The 16985-nt window shown below is 39.5% G+C and overlaps 1 protein-coding gene across 1 annotated transcript in view; it reads left to right on the top strand.

Annotated features, from left to right (window-relative positions):
- The window catches only part of Gm5930 (predicted gene 5930), a 53762-nt gene that overhangs the window by 19364 nt on the left and 17413 nt on the right, over positions 1-16985 (top strand). The window lies entirely within an intron of this gene.

Genomic DNA, 16985 nt, shown 5'->3' with positions numbered 1-16985 from the left:
TGCTGGAGTCTCTCTTTTGCCCCTGGGGATACCTCTTGGCAACTTCTCCTTCCAAAGCTAGAGATTTCTCTCTGCTTCACTACAAGTCCAGTGCTTTGAATGGGGAGATTTTGTTAGTGCCATGGCATGGCTAGCTCATCTTCATTAGGATCCTTATATGAGGGAGATTCTTCTCCAATATAAATCTACTACTGGGGTCCATTGATGTAACAAACAGTCGATTTACCCAGGTGTGTCTGTTTCCCAAGGACAGAAACCTACTCCTGCACCTTTAACTTTACAAAAGTTGGAGTATATATGTTAGTGTGCAACTGCCTTGAGAGGAGACATTGTTTCAATAAAGTGAGCCATGGGTTTTCATGAAATCTCTGATTTATAACCCCATTTCTTTGCAATGAAAACTCCCTTGTACTTGGCAATAGAAGAAGTCAGGGACAGGGGCAACATCAAATTTTAAAGTTTATGTCTCTTCTTCAAAAGCTAAAATCCCACATTCTCTCTATCTCCAAAACAACCAGACAAAATAGGCATCTGTGAACAAAGGCCAACAGGGACATTGGATTGCTTCTTTGTAGTCCCATTAGCTCTCACTTCTCCAGTTTCTACCTTTTTGAGTTCCCAGTTCTAGGCCTGAGTCTGTTGGAGATTGGAATATGATCCTGTATTCATAAGATACCTAAGACTCAATTGGATGGATAGAGGATGAACAGGCCTCGGGTCCAGTGAAACCTCAATTTTAATGGATCCATAATTTCAGGAGAGGCTCTGGCATTGACATCTGTTCCTTCTGCCTTCTTGACCTGGGTGTGCTGAATGCATGCTAAAATGCTACCTAAACTCTCCAGTAAAATAGTGGAAAAATCATGTAAAGCCTTTCCAAATTGATTGTGTTGTCTTTGTTTACCATCTTGAGCTATGCAATATCACTATGACAAAGGTCCAAGGTGTCTGGGGGAATGGTGGGGTAGTCAGAAGCCCATTCTCTCTCTCAGGTAGTCAGATGAATAACCTTTATGGAGAACTGGAGAAAATAGGTAATGAAAAAGTATTAGTTATAGTTTGGGTAGCTGATTATCTCTGAGCCTGGAAAGCAATGCAGCAGGCATTCCAATCAAATAGTATAGGCATGAATCCCTCCCTTTATTTGGGTACAATAGGCCCAAAGAAAGGAGTAGGCCCATCCACCTTTTCCTGCACTCTACTGAGAGTTTTGTAGTGTTTCCATTCAAGAAAAGTTCTTTACTTTCTGAGACCAGAACTCTGTATTCTGCATGCACCATGAAGTTTCCCATTTGTTCATAAATCATTCACTGTTTATTGACAAGGTTTGGCTATGAATTCTTTGCTATGGTTTGACACAATTCAAAGGGACTGGTAAAACTGTTGGTCCAGTACCTTTAGAGCTTTTTAGCTACTCCTTGAGAAGTTTCCTCTTCTTTATTTTATTTTATTAGATATTTTCTTCATTTACATTTAAAATGCTATCCCTAAAGTTCCCTATACCCTCCTACTGCCCGCCCTGCTCCCCTACCCACTCCCTCCCACTTCTTGGCCTAAAATCAGGGCAGCTGTTCTCTAGACAGGATATTGTTCCCAACCCCTGTGGCTAGTCAGGTACCTCAGCACATACTGCAGTCCTACTGGCTCTGGATGGCATAAGCTAGCCAGCCATGCTATGCTTGGAGGGCAATGTCAGCTAGTATCTGATGTGATGCAAGTAAGTCCTGGATTCCCTAGAGCTTAGCACCATCAAGCTGTGATTGCCTGTGTCTAAGATGAAAGTAGCAAATGTCTCACAACTTGAAATATGTCCAGGGGTATATTCTTTTCTTGATTTTTGCTATCAGACATCCATGGACCTTAAAGAAATACACCAAGGATGCAGTGTAGCAAAAGCCTACAGACATGGACTCCTCATAGAGGACCAATTGTGTGTGTGTGCCTGTGTGTGTGTCTGTCTGTGTGTGTGTGTCTGTGTGTGTGTATGTACTTGTGTCCCCCATGGGTCTATGCATCCTTGGAATCTGGAGTCTACAGTGGGCCTGTTGCAAGGTGATGCTGTCTCCATGCACAGGGAACCCCACCTTAGTCAGCACTGCTCTTTGTCTATATGTTCACCTTGATGGCACATTGAAATCCCGTGAGGATTATATATAGCCATCCTGATATTGAGTCCCCTCCCAGCAAATACTGATTTTTTTCTCTGGGTAGCTGTGTAGCAATAAGAACCTACAACTGAGAATCTGTGTTCTGAAGATAAATTTGTAAAAAAAAAAAAAAAAAAAAAAAAAAAAAAAAAAAAAGTGGTAACAGGGTTGAGGTGGGCCAGACCCTGTGGCAAAGACTTCCTGGGAACTTTTTAGAAGGGTTTCTTTCCAGGCCCATGAGGGAGGTCTTGAAGCCCTTGATCCCTTACTAAGGAACCCCAACCTGTGTTGTCCTGGCATCAGGATACTTACTTTAATAAGCACAAGTAGGTCTCAGTATATATGAGGCAGAATGTGGCAGCCACTGCATGAGGGTGTCCAGGACATAGCCTGAATTCACATGATCCTTGAGGCCTGTGTCCTGGTGTAGCTTCAGTGACTAGAAGAATGGGTTAGATTTATTTCCTATATTCAAAGCAGGCAGAAAAGGATGAAAGTCCTCCATGTAATATCAAATATATCCAGAAGAGGGTGCTAGATCCTTAGTACCCAAACTATCCAGAAGATGGGATAAGACAAATTGCCATCCAGTACCAAAGTCATTCAGAGAGCATCTTAAGATCAAAGTCAGCTTGTGGTGTAGCCCTAGGAGCAAGGAGGAGGAGTCTGCATCCTGATGCCCTCTTCTGACAGTCAGAATGAAATTAAGGAACTCTTGCAGAGCAGCTGCAGCCTTGACAATTCCTGCTGTCTGTCACACAAATGCTTCCCAGAAGCTCCAAGCTCCTGATTCCCATTACTGGAAGTCCAAGCTCAAGCCCACCTTCTCTAGGAAGCTCCCTCTTTCATTCCCAGGATTCACAGTGACTTCCCCTGGACCATTAATTCTTGCTCTTTAACACTAAGACCAAAGGCCATCTTGTGGCTGCCTCTTTCTGGTCTCTGTATTTTCATTGTTCTCTCCTCCAAGAGGCCTGCTCAGTTTTGTCAGCATGACTAAGGGTGAACCATAAAGGTAGTTAATGAATGCTCCAAGAGCAGTTGGAGTCACCACATTAGTAACATCACAGAAAATGCCAGGGCTCTCCAGGATACAACACAACATCTAGGGAAGGGACTTCTGATGTCACACAGGTCAGCTCTTACCTTCCTGCTCAGTACCTCACCCAAATTTACCTGAAGACAAAGTGCCTTTTCCAGAGTGTGGGATAGATTGCCTTTTGGTACTCAAAATATTAAAAGGTGGCTATCAATCACCTTCCAATGCCAAACATATCCAGAAGAGATCCTTTGAATCCCCATGCAAATCCACATGAAATACCCAGACTCCAGAATAAGACACTAGGCAATACTCAACACATCTAGATAAAGTGTGATAGATCCCCTTGCAGTACTGAAACTATCCAGAAGAGGTCAATACACGTCCAGCCAGTTTCTATGCTGTGATGACTAAACTGGACAGGATGGAAAATGTCACCACTAATGACCAAAGTATGGTTATGTTGGCCAGGTGTTCAGGAAGATTTTACGTGAGAATTGCAGCCCAGCTTGTTATTGCAGGAAAACAAAAACTGGAGCAAGGATTTGGTTCATGTCCTGAATCTTATTCTACAGAAAAAATTTAACAACACTAATACATATTAGCAATGACCAATAGCGATAAGGGAAGTCCTATTATACTCTAAGCATATATCAGTGAAATATAATAGTGTGTTAGCTTTTTAAATATGGAAAAGGAAAAGCAGATGAAGGGGGAATTACATAGAATTGGAGAGATGAAAATAAGGCATCTATTTTAAGGCGTTTTCTAGAGAATTCTGAAGTAGCTGAGATCTGGGAGTTCTCATACTACATTGATTAGTGCATCATATCTAATTGTGCCAGAGATTGGAGAGGGTTTTTTACATAAATATTTTAACATAACTCTGTACATGCCCTACTGAATGTCATGCTCTATGTAATCTTTCGAGTCTGATATCTTTTACTTAGCTTTCTTTTTTTAAATAATAATCATGTTAGTGAAATATCAAAACCCTGCAGACTACATAGTATGAAATCTACTGTGAAAAAGTGATCAACGGTCTTACCTAACCAAGAAGCCTGTGAACCATCAGATTATATTCTGTACCTCTACTTCAAAATAGAACCATACTATAGTAGATGTAGATGGATTTCACACTCAGGTGTATGTAAATGGTAACATATTTATGTATATTTATATGTATTAAACATAAATTTTATATATTTATAATCATCATATAATGAAATAAATATTTATGTAATATAATATAAATAATATAATTAAAATAAATTTATAATATAATGTATAAGTAATATTTAAAATTATATATATATACATATACACACACATGTGTGTGTGTGTCTATGTGTGTGTGTTTGTGTCTGTGTGTATGTACTTCAAAGTTGTTACTCTATAACAGAGTACAGGTTCTATGCCACACTAAACAGTCTACTAAAAAGTGCAGTGCTAGGCATATGTTATCCTTCTTTTGAGTCAATATTTATATATTTATACATATTTTTTCATACCACCAGAATGGTTTATTGCTCTGGAGCTGGTTACCACATAAAACTTAATGGTAAATTCCTTTCACTCAAGACATTGTATGCTTGTGTCTTAGGACATGGACATATCAATTTCGTGCTAATCTGTAATCCCTTCCTGTTAGTATTCCTGTTATTAGAATATGGCTTACATGCTAACATGGGAGAAAGTCATCAAGATTCTTACCCAACTCTGAACCCTGAGATATACAATGATTGTCAGCCTGGCAAGACATGCTCCCACGGGAATCAGTGGTATGATGGTGTGAGCACAACCAACCACTTTCTCACTGGATATAAAGTCTGACAAGACTCATGACTGGCACTATTGATTGAACCAAATACCCATGAATGCTCAGAGCACAGGACCTAAAGGAGTTCTTACTAGTAATATCCTGCTATATGGAAATGGCATAAAACTGTTTCTTAGTTTTACCTTTAGATATAAAGAGGAGTACACCTTTCACATCATCAGAGAAAATACCCTTTACAATAGACAATGATTATTAGAGACCCATAGCACCAGTTTGTAATTGTACATGGAATAAGAGACAGTTGAGTGCTCAGTGCTCCATGACACGGCTATACATCAACCATAAATTTCAGGCCCAGGGAACACATCAGAAGAAAAAGAAGAAAATATTGTAAGATCTACACATAGTGGGTAGGTATAATAAAACAGTTTTTCCTGGCTCTAACAGGGATGTTGCACACATGAAAGCACAGTAACTGTAACTGTATGCATAAGACATACACAAGATTTTTTCCAAGTAACACAGGCATTAATGAGAGAGGGACTCATGAAGTCCTATTCTTAAGTGAGGTGCTATTGGTTACTGACTGCTGCTGAGGAGAGGAGAGTCCGTTTTCTTCAGGGATGAATAAATAGGCTCTGTTTTATTTTTCAACAGCACATGAATTTGGTCAGAAAGAGTGATGTGGGCAGATATGGATGATTGGGAGGGGAGTAAAGTGTCAATCTGATCAACATATATGTGTGTGAATATTTTCAAACAGTAAAATAAATAAATTAAAAATAAATATGTTCTCCCTATCAATAGAGACAGGGTACAAATACAGAGATTCATGACTGGGCTATGAAGAGTAAATGTTGACATGCAACCACCCATCAGTATTTCTATACAGTTTATCAGCTGATATTAACTATGATGCAAACAGCAGCTGACTGAATAGAATAGTAGCCAGACAAGTATCAGGGAATTGTCTTCAGCTTGTCATGTGGAATATGAGGCTCCAGGTAGTATCAGAAGAAACAACTAACTTAACAGAATAAGTTGAGGTTGACTAATTGGGAAAAGTATATGGATTCAAGAAAGTGAACATTTACAAAGAACACTTCAAAATGTAATCCTACACAGAATTCTGAAATATGTCATTTACAACACCAGAGGCAGAAGAAGAGTCAGTGGATCAAGTTATCCCATAATGTAAGGCTTTTCAATATAACCACATGCTGTTTTATAATCACATGATTTACTTATTTGAATTATGGGAACCACTGCTCTTCCAGTTTATTAGACTGAGGTACACGTGTAATATAGCTTTTCTGGTTAATTTAGTTTTGGTTTAAAATGTCTGATTTGCATATTAAACATACTAGTTTGTTTCATTTCACTATATCTTTAAAAAACACTTAACATCATTCCCATTATTATTATTATTACTTTAAGAATTCTCATTTGTGTAAACAGCTTGCTAATTTCTGGTTTATTGTATTCATAGTCTAATTTATATACCTTAGAGCTTTAATGATCAATGAGAAGGATATAGAAGGAACTGAGGGTGTGAAGAAGATGCAGGACATGTACAGAGCAGAGATCCTGTTGTCTAGACATTCTTAAGCATTGCAGATATGGGCTCACAGATGCATCTTGCCACTCAAATGACATATACTGTTATTAAAATTAGAATTACCTTTAATCTTGTTTTTTCCTTAGAGAAATGAGGTTGGTTTTCTTCCTTGGGGAAACAATATTTCCATGTTTTAAGCACTTCACTTTTACTTTGAAATCTTTTACAATGATGTCCTTAAGATGCACCAACTGTGATTCACTAGGCTCATGCTGAATCTCCTTCGAAGCCTTGGCAGCAGGTTGATCTAAGAGTAGGGACCTGCTGTCATATTTCTGTTTTGTTTTGCTGTTTAGACAGTTGCTGAAGATGTGCAGGTAGAATGTTTTATTTTGGGGGGGGGTCTTGTTGTCAAAATAACTCTGTGTTTATGTATTAAAGTGTATGAATGAAGAAACAGGAGCAACCACTTTCTATTTTTCAGTTAAATACCTATGTATGTGCTCGGCTCCTCACACTGTTAAAATCATTTATAAAAAAATGAACCAGTACACTTAATTTACTACTAATTACTGTGCTGACTACAATAAACACAGCTTGTTAAATCTTCCAAAATGAATTACATGACATTTAACATTGCAACGGATGCTTCATGTAAAAAATATTGCCTTAAACTGTCTAAAAATCTTAAGATTTAAGATATGTTAAAGCCCATTTATCAATAAATAGCTAGTTGGAAAGCTTACCTTCATAAAAGGCGCCTCTGCAAACACCATCCTAGATTACAATTGCTAACATTCTGCTCTTTCAGGTCATTTAAAGGTCCATAGGTTCTTATATCTCTGGAGCTCAAAGATCTTCATTTTGCTGTCAGGCTAATGAAGTGACCTCCCACTCACATTATTAGAACCATGGCTGCCAGGGGTAGCAGGTACATAGGTGCATGCTCTACAATTCAAATCCAACTCTGCAGAGAAATCAGCTTAAATGCCCTGTGGCTGAGGAATATCAGTTGGTGGAAATATTTAGGCAAGTGTCAGCCAATATTCTGTTAAGAGTAGAAAAGTCACTTAGAAATATAAATTCACACCTGAATGGCCTCCTGACCCTAGCTTTATTGATTGTTATCCCATCAGTTTACCAGCTCCCATCCCTAACCTAATTGAGTATAGATTTCAAATACCCACGTGCTTCAATTACTTCTGTTACCTTTCTTCTCTGTAAAAGGTAATGGGACTCTTCAGATTACAGAACAATTACTCACTATAGAAAGAATTCACAATATCCCCAGCCTTCTACCTTTCTATTTTTGAGTCTATTTTTGGACCACCTCAATGCTCCTTGAAGAGACACATGCTGGCAAGTGCTAATTTTGGGTAGTATTTATGGAGATTCTTTGCAATGTCCCTTTACACAACACCAGTTCAAGTCCTTCCCTTACTATTTAATACTCACAAATCTCAGATACAAACAGAATGATAAGCCATGATGATGTCTTCCAAGCAATAAAAGCCCAAAACAAAACAGTTACACAATCATATTTTGCCACAGATCTTTCAAGGAGAGCAAATGTTTGTATGAGTCAGAAATGGAAGAAACACTATCAGATTCCACAAAATCATGGTTGCCTCCCCCTCTTATAAACTGGATAACAGTACAACACCATCACAGTTCGCAACAACTGCAATACCTATATCCCTGAAAGTTATATAAGCTTAACAAGCAGTTGAAAATTGAATTCCAGAACAAATTTGAAAGCATGGTGTTGTGCTGGGCATGGTGGTGTATGCCTGTAATCTCAGCACTCAGGAGGCAGAGGCAGGTGGATTTCTGCATTCAGTTCAAGGTAATCCTGGTCTACAAAGTGACCTCCAGGACAGCCAGAGCTATACAGAGAAACCCTATCTCAAAAAACAAACAAAGAAACGCCTGGTGTAGTAGCATAAGAATACTTTAATCTCTGCACATGAATGGCAGCACTTACAGGCAGATATCTGTGAGTTTGAGGCAATTATGTTCCCATGAGTCCCAAAACTGGCAGGGCTTCATAGAGAGACCCTATCTCAAAGAATGAATAAATTTAAAAATAAAATTCTATACACACAATGAAAATGTGATATAGTTATGCAAGGATAACACAATAGATGTAAATCAAATAAATGTATCTCAGCACAAAAATAGTCTCAAAAATTAATAGTTGAATTGTTATCTCAGTACCTACAGAAAATGCATTGGACATGTCCATCATCACCTCATGATAAAATTCCTGAAGAAACTAGGAATAGGAGAAACATGCCTCACCCGAATAAATCTTCTATTCAACAGACATAGTCAACATTATAGTAATGGGAGAGAGAAAAAGTCTGTATAAAATAAGAAACAAGACCAGGGTATACATTCTCTCTACCTTATGCAATATAATACCTGAGACTTAGAAGCAATGAGGAAGTATAAAGAAACAAGATGGAAAGAGAAAATGAATGTGTGGATCCCTGCAAACTCTACTTTCATTAGGGAAGTGCTCTTGGTGAGGTAAGAAGAAAAGTAAGGTCAGTTCAAATTAGTCAGCAAGGCTGGTTCAAACTTCTGGAGCTTGATGCCTAGTGGATGAATTTTTACAAATCTGAACTCAGTAAAACTTTGGAAAATGTTTCCTGTTGACAGGTACTACAAGAAAACTTTAGGCAAGACTAGGCCAGAACTCCTCTTCACAGTATGTGACTTCAACCAAGCACCCATGACCTTTTCACCCAGAATGAGTTGTCCTGACAGAGAAAAGGCATGTGAGTTCTAGTAAGGAAGTCAAACTTACATTATAGAAAAGATACCCTTACCAAATGGTGCCTGGCTATATGGGTCCTCATATGTTTGAACAGAAATCAGATTCCAAGATGTGACACTGAACTAACGCCATATCACTATTAATTAAAGATCTTATTATAATAGGTAGAAATTCCTAAGAGAAGCCACACCAAGATGTAGGTAAGTACCAGGGGTTTCTGGGTAGAATTCTAGTAATACAGGGGTTCACAATAAATGAGATAAACAGATGATTCCAAAACGGAGTGAAATGGTGAATAAATAATGAACCACATTAAATATTTTCAGGCATAAAATGAATGAAAATTTAAAGAAAACCACACCAACATGCAATCTCATTCCAGATAGCATGTGCACAATTAAGGGAACAAACAACAAATGGTGTGGAGGATGTGAGGAAAGGAGCACTGTTCACTAAGAGTGGAAACTAGCAAAGCCGCTGGAGAAAACCTTGGTTTAGAGGATGCTCAAAGTCCTAAAATAGAACTGCCATACTATGCTGTACTTCTCAGCTATTAAAAAGAATGAATTTATGAAATTCCTAGGCAAATGGATGGAACTGGAGGGCATCATACTGAGTGAGGTAACCCAATCACAAAGGAACTCACTCAATATGTACTCACTGATAAGTGGATATTAGCCCAGAAACTTAGGATACACCAGATATAAGAAACAATTTGCTAAAAGGGTGAAACTCAACAAGAAGGAAGACCAAAGTGTGGACACTTTGCCCCTTCCTAGAATTGGGAACAAAACACCCATGGAAGGTGTTACAGAGACAAAATTTGGAGCTGTGACAAAAGGATGGACCATCTAGTGATTGCCATGTCAGGGGATCCATCCCATAATCAGCTTCCAAATGCTGACACCATTGCATACACTAGCAAGATGTTGCTGAAAGGACCCAGATATAGCTGTCTCTTGTGAGACTATGGCGGGGCCTAGGAAACACAGAAGTGGATGCTCACAGTCAGCTATTGGATGGGTCACAAGGCCCCCAATGGAGGAGCTAGAGAAAGTACCCAAGGAGCTAAAGGGAACTGCAACTCTATAAGTGGAACAACAATATGAACTAACCAGTACCCCAGAGCTCTTGTCTCTACCTGCATATGTATCAAAAGATGGCCTAGTCAGCCATCACTGGAAAGAGAGGCCCTTTGGACTTGCAAACTTTATATGCCCCAGTACAGGGGAACGCCAGGGCCTAAAAGGGGGAGTAGGTGGGTATGAGATTGGTGGGGTGAGTATGGGGGACTTTTGGTATAGCATTGGAAATGTAAACGTGGAAAATACCTAATTAAAAAAAAACACATTATAGACTCTGCCTGGAAACACATTACTAGATGTTGCGGCCGCCAGCAGCTCGCAACATGAACGGTTCGACTGAGAAGGCCACTCGAGCTGTAAGAGAGGAATCTAGACGGGGCGAAAGAAGAAACGGAGCCAAGACAAATTCATTCTGATCAAAGCTCAAATTTTATTGTTGGGACACTAGTTATGAAGGAAGGGGGAGGGGACCCGATTCCTGCCGAATAATCTCTGGTCCAGTAGAAAGGTGCACATGTGTGGCTCCGCAGGTTCCAGCAGTGGGCGTGGCAGAACGAATGAGCGGGAAGCTCCACCCCTGAGCAAGCAGGTTTCAGGCTGGGGGAGGGGAGACTACATCTCCTCCCTTTTATTAACAAAATTTAAAAAAAGAAAAGGCTGGCCTGATGGGGAAAAAATTATCTATGCTCAATAGTTCTGCCTAGAATCTAGGGCTAAAAGAAAAAACTTGCTTCCCTGGGATTCTTTAACTTTTATTATGGTAAACTGTATCTGGCTAAGACTGTCCTTTCTTATCTTAGTAAACAAGTAACTGAAAAGCCTGGGGCTGCAGGCTCTGACTTTAAGATGCTAATTAGTACTTGGTAGGTAACTTTGTAGTTGAATTTTAAGTAGGGCGTTGGAACTCTGGCTAGGTTTGACTGAACAAATGTGAAATACACTATAATAAGAATAACACTAAGTTGATATTCCTCCGCATTTTTGGATGATTGGTGGGAAACAGGGAGAAGGGGTCCGGCCAGCTCTGTAGTACAAGGCCAATTGGCTTTTTTATTTGGGTGGGACGCAGTGAAGGGCTTGCCCTTTCAATAGTACGTCTCCAATCTCTCTCCCCCCTATTAATTAAGTTAAATAAGGCAGCGCTTAACTGAGGTGATCAAATGATTTTCTCATCCGTAGATGAGTGGGCTTTTAACCTTGGCTTGGGTGGACATGGACCCAATTCCTCCCGTGGATGCTGTTAAGACCCACACCTGTGGCTCTGGTACCTTTTGGGGAGGTGAGGCAGAGCCGAAAAATATTTTTCATTTTTAGCCAAAATTTGGTACCAACCTCTTTTAAACCGGGTTTATCTCACAGGAAACTCAGAAATGGTCAAGCTGGACCTTTCCTTACAGTACCTCTGCACCAAGCGATGCCCATACTGAATTTGTACAATCACAAACCAGTATGCACAGTTCTGAGTGCTGTGCAGCTCCTAAAGGAGAATTATCAACCTCAGATTTAGTAAAGCCTAAGCAAGAATTATGTCGTTAGTAACACCACGATTTGTGGCTAAAATAGGAGCTGGAAGTCGTTCCTCCTCATCCCTGTTTTTTTTTACAGTCTTAATGAGCTAAAGACACCTTGCAGTAACAGCAAGGGTGAAAAGCCAGAGGTCAGCTAAGGGGCTAAGCCTGTCTATCAAAATAAAAACCAATCTTTATTAATATAGAAATATCTACTTTTCTATTCCTCTGGGTAAACCTAATTTTTAACTCAGACCGAAGGCCACATGCTGGAATGTCCTGAGACTGGGGATAACAGCTGCCACCTGCATGCTCTAGGGGGGCGGGGATGCACATCCGCTGGTCCGCTTCGAGAATGTTGATTTACCTGCTTGAAAGACAAAATCTTGAAAGACAGTGAGAAAGTAGGAAAGCAGAACTTCTTTTGGGGAAGTCTAGGTACTTTATTTAACTGCAAATTGTAAAGCTGAGGCTAGTCTCTGGCCTCCTGTCGGGAGCTGGCTCAGAGAGTAGCTGGAGAACAGCTTTGAGAGCTGTTGCTCTCAGCTGAATTTTAAGCACAAAAGGAATTTTAGTCTTTAGAATGATACTTACCAGAAGAGTCAGAATCTGTGTTTATCTGACGAATTAATCTCTCTGGCAGCCACCGCGCTCCATCTTCATCTCGTGATAAAACACAAACTGAGTCCCTACCCCAAATTAGAACTGGATCTGGACCCTTTCATTTATTAGTCAGGGGGTCTTAGCATTTTAAAACACCATCTACAGCACACAACTAGATTATTTGTGCTGGAACAGGGGAAACTGTGTCTTAAGACTCTGCCCCACAGCAGCTAGTTGGGCCCACATGGGCCAACGATCGGCTGGGAGGATGAGAACAATGACTTTACAATAATGTTTTTTTTGGCCAAAGAATTGTTTTGGGCACAACCAATTTTTAATTACCAATTAGTAACAATTATAAAAGCTTTCTTTATTTTTTGTAAAACCTTTTGTAGTAAACTAAAACCCTAAGTAATAAAAGGATATTGTCTTTGAATCTCTTGGGTGAGAGTAAGGATTTAAGGTAAACTTTCTTTTGAGAAGCATTAGTTAATACTTTTCACTTAGGAAACAATATACACTGAAAGATTAAAACTCTTGGCTTCTTGTATAGAAGCAGAAACAATAAAAATTTTTCTTACATAATGTAAAGCTATATTAGCCATACCTAGAGGCAAAATTTTCTAGTGATTACAGTTTACTAGAAGCAAAACTCTTTGAATTTAAGCATTATTTTAAACATCTGAATAGATCTGTAACACTGTTAAAAAGAAATTTTCTTGAACACAGGGAAAAAACTTTTTTAGGCACTGTTTGTAAAACACAAGAAAGGCCACAAGCTGCTCTGGGGCTGCCCGGAGCCCTGCATTGACTCAAACGTAAAATACTTTTTAATCTGAGCATCCTGGCCCTCCTGTAATAAGGACCGATTTTAGAGAAACAATATAACTGTCTACGCCTCTAAATTTTGATATTCTTTTTTAAGATGACTTACAGTTAAAACATTCTTCACAACTTTAGTGTTGTGAAAAAATTGCCCGTACTGCAGTTTTCTGCCAGGCTTCAACTATAGTTAAACTGTTTGTCTAATCTATTTACAAAGACAAACATAACTAGATAACTTTATCACAGTTTGTATGAAGTGAGCTGTATGAGCGCACTCATAAGATGATTACTCTTGTAATTATCTTAATTACAGTATACAGGTGAATTAAAGATCTTAAATTTGAAATCAAACTGCAAGCTGCAGTCAATGGAACAATAGCAGTTTTAACCATAATTTTTAAGTTTTTTGTGCAAGGTTAGGATAATACCTACAACCTTGGGAAAGCAAAACCCAAGTTTAAAACAATTTATTATCTTTAAAATCAATATTAGAAGCATTACTATCATATTACGAAGTTTGGATGTCAACTAATACCTATGAATACCTATTAAAGCAAGCTTTACTGCTTTAATAAAGAGACATTGCTTTAAATCTTATCTTAAATTTTACTATTTAGGATAAGAACCACATTAATTATTATCCTAGAAATATCTTTAGAGACCCAGCCTCTTGGGCTGCCTTATGCCACGTGTTAGAAAGACTCTAAACTTGAGTTATCAAATTTAACACTAACCATCTGTAGCAATGTAACAATTATTAATCTTAACCAACAACTTATGAGCTGATTGTGAAAACACTCAGAGCACATTACCAATAAAAAAGAACCAAATGAAGCAGTTACATTTAGACCAACTAGAGAATAATAATTTTTGTAGCTACAATCATAGAATAAAAAACACTTTACCATTGTCAAACACATTAATCATGAACCATTTATCAGCTTTTTTACTCTAAAACTAAGAGGCTGTTTATTTTTCCTTGAACCATGGGCAACAGCTATCTATCTTACCTAAAAAATTTTTTACTAATTGTACTTCAAGCCTTACTCCTCTGGCCTGAAACAACTCCTGAAAACTATGGGCAACCGCCTGATCCATGACTTTAAACCCTTTCTTCTTCCACCTAAGCAGCTTCCTAAAAAGCTGCGGCTAACCTGCCTGTTTCCGTTTCTAGTTCCGATTAACACGCTGCTGACCCAAGCAGAACCAGCGTTGGGTTAGCACTGATGTAAGCTTAATTCGTATCCTACCGCATCCTCAGCAACACTTTACAAAACTGAAATTTTAAGCTAGCACTAGCATGTGTACCTGTCCGTTGCTCCGATGTCCAATACGAAGATCCTTTCCTGTGGAGCTCCAAAGCAGCGTTCCTCTTAGCATCTCTCTGTCATTTTTCAAGTCCCTGTTCAGGCGCCAAAATGTTGCGGCCGCCAGCAGCTCGCAACATGAACGGTTCGACTGAGAAGGCCACTCGAGCTGTAAGAGAGGAATCTAGACGGGGCGAAAGAAGAAACGGAGCCAAGACAAATTCATTCTGATCAAAGCTCAAATTTTATTGTTGGGACACTAGTTATGAAGGAAGGGGGAGGGGACCCGATTCCTGCCGAATAATCTCAGGTCCAGTAGAAAGGTGCACGTGTGTGGCTCCGCAGGTTCCAGCAGTGGGCGTGGCAGAACGAATGAGCGGGAAGCTCCACCCCTGAGCAAGCAGGTTTCAGGCTGGGGAAGGGGAGACTACAACTAGACCTAAACATTGGGAAATGGGAAATGTTATTCAGAATGCATGTATGTCATCTGGTGAAGATGGAGGGAATGGAAGACAGTCAAAGAGATGAAATGAACCAAAATCAACAGGACAAATGCCACACATTTTCTCTCATCATGCTGAATCTAAACTTAAATTAAGATGATATCAAAGGTTTACTGGGAACATTCTGAGAAATGGTCAGTATGAAGGATGTAGTGTGACAGGAGATGATGAACAGAGAGAATGCTATGAAATGCATTGTTTGCATTTGTGACAGTCTTGCAATGTGCACATAATGGATGCTATAACAGTCTATGTAATATTACATGGCAGTACATAATATTATACAAAAGCTTGAGGCCTGAGTTCAGAGTCCTATCACCCCTATCTAAAGCTTCTCATGGAGTCATGCACCTGTAATAACAGCAGTGGGGGGACACCTAGGCAAATCCCTGAGTACACTGGGGAGTGTAGCCAATTGCTGAGGTCCCTGATCAGTGAGAGACCTATTCTTCAAAATTACAATGTTACTGTGTTTGAGGCAGATTCCCAGTAGTGACCTCTGACCTCAACTTGTATGCACAACCCCAAACCCCCTAAAAGAACATTGTCATGAACCATAACTGACTAATGTATTGATGTCATCCCTTGTAAACTTAGTATGCTTCATTATGTCTTCGGCTTCCACTCTGTTCAAACAACTTTCTGACAGTTCATTGCTTGGTGTCTTCTCTCCAAAAGTTGGTTTCTGCAGAGTAAATTGAATTTTTTTTTTCATCATCTTCTTACACTCCAGATTTTATCCCATTCCTGGTCTACTATCTGACTCTTCCCCACCCCATACCTCCATCCAGACCCCGTTTCCACCTGGATGTTCCCACGCCATCCACAACTGTCACCACACTAGCCCTACCCTCCCTTGGGCCTCCAGTCTTTTAAGGGTTAGGTGCATCTTCTCTGACTGAACTTAGACCTGGTAGTCCTTTGCTGTATATTTGTTTGGGGCCTCATAAACGCTGATGTATGCTGCCTGGTTGGTGGTTCAGGGTCTGAGAGGTCTCTGGGATCCAGGTTAATTGTGTCTGCTGGTCCTGCTACAGGGTCACCCTGCCCCTCAGCATACATGTTCTTTTGGGTCCGAGTTACCTCATGGTCCGAGTAGTTCGACCCATGTACATGCAAATCTCAGGATGTCTTTTTGCTTCTTAGCTTAGTAGTATTCCATTGGGTAAATGAACCATATTTGCTATATCCATTCTGTATGTGGGACATCTGGGTTTTCTCCAGCATCTGGGTATCACAAACAAGGCTTCTATGAACATAGTGGAATATGTAGCCCCTTGGTATGGTGGGGCATCTTTTGGGTTTATACCCTAGAGTGGTAAAGCTGGATCTTCAGGCAGATATATTTGAAATTTTCTGAGGAACCTCCAAATTGATTTCCTGAGTGGTTTTTACAAGTTTCCAATCCCACCAGCAATGGAGGAATGTTCCTTTTTCTCCACATCCTTGTCAACATGTACTGTCAGTTTAGGTTTAGATCTTAGCATGTCAGATGGATGTAATATGGAATCTCAGGGTCATTTTGATTTGCACTTCTCTGATCACTAAGGACTTTGAATGATTTCTATAGTAATGCTTTTTCATTTTATTCACCCTTATCAGGATTTTCTTTTTTCTTCTTTCAAAATTATTATGGATTTGAAAGAAAAGCAGGAAAAATATAAAAGTAGACATATGTGTGTACATGCTTCACTCACTTTATCCAGAGGTCAACTGCTTACTTAAAGTCATAGCAAAGTGGTCCACACCAGGAAGTACAGACTGGCATGACACTTTTAGTCAACCTCTTCTCACCCAACTCATTGTTCCACTCACCTTTTCTTTTGTCCTGTGTCTGCATCTAAGCCC

Source organism: Mus musculus, chromosome 14, assembly GCF_000001635.26.
Source record: "Mus musculus strain C57BL/6J chromosome 14, GRCm38.p6 C57BL/6J".
NCBI lineage: Eukaryota > Metazoa > Chordata > Mammalia > Rodentia > Muridae > Mus > Mus musculus.
This window is presented reverse-complemented; position numbering and strand designations above follow the sequence as displayed.